Source organism: Lytechinus pictus, chromosome 14, assembly GCF_037042905.1.
Source record: "Lytechinus pictus isolate F3 Inbred chromosome 14, Lp3.0, whole genome shotgun sequence".
Classification (NCBI taxonomy): Eukaryota; Metazoa; Echinodermata; class Echinoidea; order Temnopleuroida; family Toxopneustidae; genus Lytechinus; species Lytechinus pictus.
This window is the reverse complement of record NC_087258.1, coordinates 18,611,146-18,621,281: the sequence shown is the minus strand read 5'-3', so window position 1 is coordinate 18,621,281 and position 10,136 is coordinate 18,611,146. Positions and strand designations below refer to the sequence as shown.

General features: G+C 36.9%; 1 long non-coding RNA gene across 1 annotated transcript; it reads right to left on the bottom strand.

Moving 5' to 3' along the window:
* Positions 1-1,440: 1,440 nt before the first annotated feature.
* On the bottom strand, positions 1,441-9,934 carry LOC135156662 (uncharacterized). Its single transcript, XR_010295718.1, has 4 exons — positions 9,608-9,934; positions 4,328-4,465; positions 3,592-3,737; positions 1,441-3,130 (listed from the first exon to the last, which is right to left on the bottom strand). It is a non-coding gene; the product is annotated as an uncharacterized LOC135156662 (long non-coding RNA).
* Between the last annotated feature and the right edge of the window lie 202 nt (positions 9,935-10,136).

Here is a 10,136-nt window from a genome sequence, read left to right as displayed (position 1 = left end):
CACCTCTTTAGCGAGTTCTGTGGTGATTTTCTTGCTAACCCAATACAGTACATTGCATTGCAAATGAACTGGCCTCCTGCCTGTGTGTGGCAGGCTACTACTAGCTAGGCTTAAGGCCCGTTTACACCGCATCCGGCACGGCGACCGTGCACGGCATTCCGGCACGGCATACGGCACGCCGTGCTGTTTTCCAGTTTCCACTGCCCCACGGCACGGCAATAAAGCCGTGCACGGATCCCGTCCAGCAGGCAAAAACCGTCCAATGTACCCATGAAAACCCAAGGCAAAGAAGCCTGCTTCAGGCGTGGCAAGAAGTAATTTTTAAGGATTTTCGTGTATCTATGTCCTATGTATAAATTAATCTTGTCTTGAATTCCACCAAGAAGCATCAATCTGACGGACTGCTCATTGGACAGACACAAATATTATTTGTTATTCACTCATATCTATACGGGAATTGATCGTTCTATTTAAATGTAATTGAATTTTGTCATGATTAATCTTTTTATTTTACACTTTGCTTTCCATACTTCACTTCCCATTTCTATGCCATTGTCACCTGTTCATCTCATTCCTTAGTTTATCTCATTCCTTACTCCTTAGTTCATATATCAGATTCTAATGCCATTACAACTCCACATGTTTCTATTGTCTTCTCATTTATATTCAGAACATTCTTCTTCATTCATGACCTCGTGCTCATTGGTTCACCTTTCACCCTTAGTTCTTCCACTTTTCTTGATTCTTCTATTCTCTCTGTTTCTATTAGTTAAATTGGTTATACGAAATTATTTCTGAACATATTTGAATACGGTATATTATTTGTTTAAAGGTCAAATCCACCCAAGAAAACTGTTAATTTGAATAAATAGAAAAAAGTCAAACTAGCATGATTCATGCAGAATCTGATATAAGAAAGTTATGACATTTTAAAGTTTCGCTTATTTTCACAAAAGAGTGATATGCACACCTCAGTGATATGTAAATGAGACAGTTGATGTCCCTTACTATTTCTTTTTTTTTATTGTTTGAAAAATACAATATTTCATTTATTTGACAATAATGACCAACTTGACTAAACCAATGCTAATTCTACATGTTCAGGGAGGAATTAATTGTTGTTTCTCTTGACAATGAGAAGAAAATTACATTTCATATTTCATATAAATAAAATACAAAATAAATAGTGAGCGAATGACGTTATCAGTCTCCTCATTTGCATACCGATCAGGATGTGTATATAACTGTTTTGTGAAAATTAAGCGAAACTTTAAAATGTCATAACTTTCTTATTTTACATCTGAATTTGATGATATTTTCAGTGTTATGCTTGTTGGATATTTCTCTTTTGTTCAAATCAACTTTGTTGTTGGGGTGGATTTGTTTTTTAAAAGCAATACCAAGTGAGGTCTGGCCCAATAAATAAGAGCAACACTGGACTTCATTTTGTCGACATCTTTATTTTGAGTTTAGTTCAGCTCCAAATATATTTTAGGTTCTTCAGCAATCTACATTATATTTGTTGTTGAAAAAAAAGTGATGCTCATTAATTTATTACAGAAAAAAATAATACGAGATATATAAACAACAAAAAATGCATGGGGTGTCAAAAAATTTCTTGAAGATGAATGTATTCTTTTTATTTCACAATCAACTTTCTTTTGTCAGTATTCTTCATGTCCAGGGGCCCATTTCAAAAGTACTTTAACATTATGGCAACTACCATGGAAACCACAATTATAATTGGATGTTGCGCCATATTAAAGACAAAGTTATGATAGTTGTACCTCTCTATGAAACAGGCAACAGGAGTGTCATTGCCATTCTGTTTAGAGATGAAATTTTGTTTCTAACATTTTGTCATATTTCAAACAATCCTAGATCTCTGTTTCCAAAATAAAACATTAGTCCAGAAACGTTCCGTCCAGTACCCATCATTTTTATTTTCACAGTAACTGGTTTCATGTGTTGATATTTGATAGTGCATTACTAGTGATCATGTTAATACATGTATTTGCATGAACCAAATTTCTGTGATGTGCAAAATGCTCAACTTCTCTTATCTGTGAACAAATCCTGAATTTAAATTCAAGTATAATTTAAGAAATAAATATATTTTTAATAAATGGTGAACATGCTCAGACGATATTTTCCAGATCTACAAAAGAGGAAGATCATAATCCTTCACAATCGTAATTTCTGCAAATTGAGACTGACTTGCAACTGTAACAATGGGAGATGTACATTGGCGGTGGAAGCCAAAAAATAAAAAAAATGTTATCAACTAAAAATTTAGGGGGGGACCTGTCCCCGCTTCCGCTGCCTATGGAGATGTCAAAGTGAAAAATTCAAGTGGAAATTAGAATAACACATTTAATGGTGTCGTTGTTTATAATACGATATCATTAAAGTTGTAGATTTCCTGCAAATGATTTATTTCATATGGATTTATCATAAGTAATTCAGATGTAATCATATATACACCGCTTTTAATTTGTTGGTGATGCTGCATGTCTGACATTGCATCTTTTATGTTACAATCGAAAGAGTATTGAGTGATGTCAGAGCATAGAGCTATTAGCTCCATGGTCAGAGGGAATAAGATATCAGCTCTCTTTTTAGCGGTGGAGCATAGCAAGTTAGAGCATTTTCTGTTAACTTTTTTTTAAATCTACGAAACATATTTGGATTCTTAAATTGTGAGATGTTTATAACATCAATAAGAATCGACTTGGAGTTAGATGACACAAAAACTTTAATTCCTATAGTAGTATGTTCAATGTTCAGACGACCGAAATTTAACCTCATAGCAATGGAGCTGGCATTGAGGGAACTTTTACAGTGTGGGACAATGGGGGACAAGCTGGAGAAAAATTTATCTACAGTTATGTTGTCACCATGACTATCAGTGCTTTGAAAATACTGCAACATTGTGTCCTCGATTTGAAGTGAAGTTGGGACTTGAAGACTGGACTGATGTTGCGGACGTGCCTGAGGATGATGACGAGGAAGCCTGACCCACGTTGTGGACAGATGTCACCCACCATTCTCCTGCTCAGTTTTTTTCTGCTTGGTACAGGCTTCTCCTGGTGTGTCCACATCAAACACAGGATCCAAGATTGAACTTGTTCTGTTGACAGAAAAATCATATATTCAAATTTATTTCATATGTTTTACTCAGAATACTGAATACTAAAAAATCGTGACAAGTCGATACAGTCTGTCTGTTCTTCAATTCATTAATATTCTTAACGTCTGTAGTTTGATTCTATAATATTATTTTTTTAAGGGGCGGGTTATTTTTCAGAAGGCAAATGGCTTTCACTTCAAGGAAATGCAACACCCAATAACCTGTACTATTTCAGTTTGCACAGGTAGTCAGGTACAAATATGATCAATCATATTGAATGAAAATGTAGATGTATATAATAATTACAGGAAACGGGTTGATGTAAACATGAGAGAATGAGCCAAGCATCAATAAAATTGATTCGTATAGTTTGTACGAGAGCTCTCATATCCACCCTGCAGAGTGCACAAAGTGCAAATTAATACCATAGCTGTTGCCTGACCGTCTTCTGGCTAACTTACTCTCGATTATGTAGGTGAGGAACTAGGAATTCCATTGCCTCACTGTACTTGTATTTACGTGCTGTGTTTGAGGGAGCTCCGTCACCACTCTTCCTCTCCATTTTCTGTCGGTTTTTAGGAAGTTGTCCCTCACCTCGCTACGTCACCTAAAGATGATTTTTTAAAAAAAACACGAAATCTAATTCCTATAACCTTTGAAAATTTTCTTTTCTGTTTATGACTCATCTCAAGCCACACCCCCCCCCCCCCCGAAATATTTTAATGGGAAAATGGACAACGTGCTTTTGAAAGTAAAGAATTTTGCCTCCTTCTTTTTTTTTGCTTGTAAAAGTGACGTGATATTTATATTACGTATTTGTGAGGAGGGGTTGGTATAAAATTTCTGGTCCACATCACAAAGCAAGGTCTCTTTCTGCATTTACACACCCTTGCTCTTATGTCTCATTTACTTTCCGTTATTTTTTTTAATTAAAACACTATAGACCATCTTACACATGTGGAAACAATTTTTGAAATAGCCATAAAGACCAAAACTTACTATTGATATTCATTGAATTACAACAACCGGAAGTTAGCTACAGTTGTTAGATTGTGAACTTGATTTGCTATCAAACATCCACATACAAATATAACTCTTTTCTAAAGATGTACATTGTACAATATTTTTCTTCAAATTGATAGTGAAAAAAATCGTGAAGTTTGAAAAAAAATTAATATGACGTTAAACAATACCAACCTGAGATTACAAGCTGACGCCCAATGTCATGTCATACATCGTTTTTTCTTCTGTATCCTTGAACATCTCCAATCTCTTGTCATACAGGATTGGATTTTCCTACACTTCTAGGATAAGGGCTTCCTCCATGTCGGTTATCTGTCATGCAACACATTCCACATAAATTTTATTAGCAAATAATAATAATAATAATAAAGGTTTTAAGGAAGAATTGCAAAAGCGATTAGGGAAAGGCCAGTGTCCAATAAGCATTTTCTTACATTTACATTGTAACTGGATGGCTTGCTGATCAGGGTCCCATTTTTTTTAATGCACAATAGAAATTCTCCTAATCAAAATGATTTTGTTGTAGAGAAAAGTCATCGTCTAGAAATTTCTTCAAGAGCTTGAAATAATACATTTTATCATTTGAAAAGTACATAGGGTCATGCTAAGAAAAAAAGATAGAAGCACAATTTTTTGCCTCCATGAGGGCCTATAACTATTATTTATAAGCTAAGTCATATAATGTTTTTTTTTAGGCATAAAATGTTTGTTGAATAAAATGTCAACAAATTATGTCTTCTCTGTAAGGTATACATACCCAATCACTTCAGCCCCACCCCCCAAAAAAATATAATACTAAATAAAATAAAAACCAATGAAAAAATGAAATTACACAAATAACGCAATCAAATTTTGGGACAGAAATGTGCAGATTAATAAGTTATGCCAGCACACAAAGGACATATTTCATATTGAAAAGGGGTCACTTTTGTTCTGGGGGATTTTTTCGGGCAAGCCACACTGTAAAAAAATGAAGTGCTAATTTAGTACTTTCAGTGCTTGTATAGTGACTGCACTAGTGGTGATTTTTAGTTCAAATTTAAACTAGAAAATCAGCACTCGTAGTGCAGTCACTATACAAGCACTTTAAGTGCTAAAATAGCACTCCGTTTTTTATAGTGCAGTGCCAACCCAAACCCCTTCCCATCGCTCCCAATTGAGCTGCCCCTGGATAAAGCCTTAATTAAAGGAAAGTGCGCTCATTTTAATTTCACCACTCAATTATCCATATCCCCTCTTATTCCTTGCCACTCTCCTATCTGCCACTCTTGCTGTTGACAAAACGACCCAGTGCCTCTCTCAAATACTAGGCTAGGCTAGTCTATATATCTTAAAATTCATCTTATTCGTTCAGAGCCTGAGGTCTAACTTACTTAGCCTCTTAGGTCTAACGTTAGATCTAGAGACTAGACTAGACTAGGCCTAACAACGTACAGGTCTAACTTTTGTTAACGTTATAGCCTAGGTCTAACCTTAGAATTTTAGATCTAACTCTAAGTTAGGATCTAGTTCAGCCTAATGTTAGTTAGATGTTGTTGTTGTTATTTTAAATAGGCAAACTAGTCAGTTTTGACAATTGTTGCCTTGTAAATTTGTAAGATTCCAGTCTAATCTAGATCAAGTCTAACTTTCTCTAGTCTAGGTTAGGCCAATCTAATGCCGTATCGAGTCCAACATAAACTTCATAAAGCCTAACGAGTAACGTTAGACCTTACATTAGATGTGACTTAGGCTATAGCCTAGGCTATAGGATAAATATCTAGCCTATCTAAAGACTAAGTTAGATCTTAAGTTAGGCCTGAGTTTTAAGTTTAACAGTTCTAACGTCAGACGTACCGGTACCGTACCGTACTACTACTACTACTACTACTACTACTACTACTAGTAGATCTAACTAACAACGTTAGACCTAACCCAGGGAGCTCCCGCCCGCAGGGCTTACCGTGTATTTTACCATACTCACGGGACTAGGGTGATTTATGGTCTAAATATTTCTCCAAATGAATTGTGAAAACAGAAATTATGCACTTACCACGATTATATGGATGAAGGTCTAACGAGTGGCAGTTTCCTGACATCTGGGCACAAACTGGAACCTCAAAAAAACGAATAGTTCTCTCCTTCTACCCCAGTCTCGATCGGCCATTTTGTTACAATTCATAACAAAAATGGCCGATCGAGACGAGGATAGAAGGAGAGAACTTTTCGTATTTTGAGGTTCCAGTCTGTGCCCAGATGTCAGGAAACTGCCACTCGTTAGCAGACCTTCATCCATATAATCGTGGTAAGTGCATAATTTCTGTTTTCACAATTCATTTGGAGAAATATTTAGACCATAAATCACCCTAGTCCCGTGAGTATGGTCAAATACACGGTAAGCTCCTGGCACGTACGTGCATAGCGCCAACTTAATGTGTTCCGCCATCTTGCTTGTTGGTTGCCGATAAAATGCGCATTTTCAGATTTTTTAACGCTCAGTTATTATCCATGACTGAAACATTGACCAATCAAAAACTAAGATTCTACAAGAAATATGAATATTCATATACGAAAGTATAAACATAGATAATTCAGTTTTATGTGAAATTTAAACCCAATACTTCAAAATATGGTTAGTTTTATGTCTCTAAAATGACCCTTAAAACCAGAATTTTATTAGTAAAAAATAAAGGTTTTCCCAAGTTGCCATGGTAACGCGGTCTGAGATATAAAAGCTTAGCAAACACTTCATTTCAGTGATCGAGGATGTATTTGTTTACGGTATACGTCTACATGAATTATAACATTTTTTTCCAGACCATGGATGAACTTTCAAAAAGAGACATTTTAGGCAAGTTTTTACGATTTCCGGCAATTTTCTGACACAGGCACTTTGAAGAGGTAATTTTTACAGAATTAGAAGAAGACATCATGGATTTTCCTAATTATCACGACGGATATGCAACTTACTTGTAAACAAATCAAACAAAGTCTATGATACATTTTCGATAATGCAAAAAGAGACATTCAAGTCTCTGATTGAGAGCCGCAGATTGAACATTCGCACGGCGCAATGGTAGCGTTTTCGCCGAATTCGTCGGGGCGAAAACTCCAAGAGAGCCGTACCACTCACCAGTCCCGAACGCTGCGCTGTATGTTTGATGATTTATCTGGTGCCATTTCGTGCTTATAAATTTGTTTTTTCTACAATGCCACTATCTCATTAAAATTGTTTGTCATGATAACATTGGAAATATTATCGTTTAATGGCCCAAAGGATCGACTGTAATAAAAGATACTTTGAAATATTGTCAGAGAGTGATTAGTTGGGTGATGTTTATGGTCAGAATTTAGTCATGGCTTCGGGTGAACTTACGCGAACGCGGTCACTTGCTCACGGGGCGAGTCGGCCTGGCCCTTTGGTGGAAGGCCGTTAGGCAACGTGCAGTGCAGCTAGAGCAGAGTTGGGGAGTTATAGGTATAAAAATACTTTGAAATAAGTAATCTGCAAATATTTTTTATCCCTTTGGATTACTTAGATAAGAAATTCAAATTCTCAAAGATTAAATCAAATTTTAGACAGTGACAACAAAGAGTGGTGCTGTATGGGGGGGGGTGGGGTCTTGCATGCCCCCAATTCACGAACAAGAAAAAAAAGGAAAAGGTAAGAGAATCTTGCGAAATTGTTCAATTGGATTTTTGTAACCAAAAGTCAAAATTATGCTTATGTCGCTTGCTTGCAACTATATATTTTATAAATTTTGCCTGATACGCCATATCGTAGCACCCTCAATTATTTTCACTTGTTACGCCACTGACATGACTGATATAACATCTACTAGTTTATATGATAACATTATTTGGTTGCGGGATCAAAGCATCAGCTATATAGCTAAACATTTATACTTTATGCCTGTTCAACTTCCAATACAGGTTTAGGCCTGTATTTATGAGATGTTAAGATCTATGGGTGCCTTTATTATTTTCATTTTCAATTAAAACAATTATTAATTATGTATTAATTTATATAGTATTAACCTCGATGATACATTTTATTGTATTAAATCGTACAATTTCTGTTGTATTAAGCCCCTTATTAAGCCCTTTTAAAAACATGCTCAGTAGCAGACCCCCCCCCCCATATATAAAGACAATAGAAGTGTATATAGAATTAATTGAACCCCCCCCCTTATTGAGGACAAAATGAAAAAAAAATACTCAAAATAATCGACCGCCCCCCCCCCTTTGACGAGGCAGCTGTCGGTGGCCTGATGTCTTCATTGACTTCTTTTTGCTTGTAAAAATAATATTAAAGAAATAGGGGCTACTCTAAGTGTCCCCTGTGAAAATTGATTTGGATCTGCAAGTGCATGAGGCTGCGCCCCCTCCAACGTCATAGCTACCCCATATCTTTAGGTTCTAGCTCTCATATTTTTCAGCTCCCTGGTTTTTTGGAAGAAAAAAAAACGAGGCGAAAGAAAAGAGTGAAATAAATGAAATACGATTAATCAAAATTTGAGTTGTTTGAAAGAATTATACTTATCAGAGAAACTAAATTAAATTCTACAACCATGAAGAATAACAGCAATCTTGATAAATTCTGTTTTTTTTTTCAAAATCAGAACCAATCAACCTTTTTCTGATTATTCTGTCACTTTCCATATTTTGGAGAAAAAAATAAAAGTGTTCATCGACGCCCTGTACTGCATGATGAAACTGTATCCCCACTCGGCCCTCGTAACCCCCCCCCCCCCCCTCTCTCCCTCTCCCCCTCCCCCACCACAATGCCCCTTGCTCATTTCTCTTATCTCACCTTGACCTTAATTAATTAATCTTAACTATTTGGCGGTACAGTCAAACGTGACTGGTCGCCATCATAGTTTCATCCCCAACAAACAAGGAACAAACAATAACAATTCTATTTTTCGACCCAACATCATTCCTTTCAATACGCGTAAGGCTATACGTGGGCATGCACAAACAACGTGGGTTAACAAAAACTGACCCGCGTTTGGACTAAAATTGTGATTAAAATAAAAATGTTATAAATATGAAAAAAATATGTGTATAATGAAGGATATCTGATAAACGGAAAAACATCAATCGCTAATTCATAAAAATGCTGGAAAAGATTTGACAGAGGTTTTTAACAACGGTAATCAAGGGGAATTAGTGTATGGGTGAATGGCGTTCGAGCTTTAGCCGGAGAGGGCGCGGGCCAAATCTGCCTGAATCTGGCAATATGGCGTCGTCCATTAAGCTGACGTTAGCCAGCGGCGACTGCACGTACGTGGGCCTGGCCTGAGTTCCCTGGGTTAGGTTAGACCGAGTCTAACTAACATAGATCTAACGTTAGGCCCTATCCCAGATTATCATTTCCGGCCTTATATTACTTGCCCTTTATCTTGTGCTCTACTTTCTGGGGCTCAGTTCTACAGTATGCGAAATGACACTTGTTCTTAATTAGTTGCTTACCAGACCAAGAATGGCAAGTCCTCCTTCACCTCTCTTCAGCAGGTAATACACGTAGACCTACGTGTACGTGCGAGTTTGCATTTAACACGTAAACTCCCATAGACTATCACCGCAGGCGATTTGTCGCTTGATCAGAAAATATGTGGGCAATGACGTAATTTATCTGGACTGTGATTGGCCAGAAGTGAAAAAACCGTGTGCCGTGCTCTGAAAATGGCTTGCTGATCGATCTGCAAATCCGGCAAATTACGCCGTGTTGTACAATACGGCACGGCACCGTTGAAGTGGAAACAGTTTCATAGGATTTAGTGGGGATCGATTTTGTTTGCCGTGCCGGATTGCCGTGGTGCCGTGCACGGTCGCCGTGCCGGATGCGGTGTAAACGGGCCTTTAACCTGAGGTTAAGTTTTTGAAATGACATCATAACTTAGAAAGTATATGGACCTAGTTCATGAAACTTGGACATAAGGTTAATCAAGTATTACTGAACATGCTGCTTGAGTTTCAGGTCACATGACCAAGGTCAAAG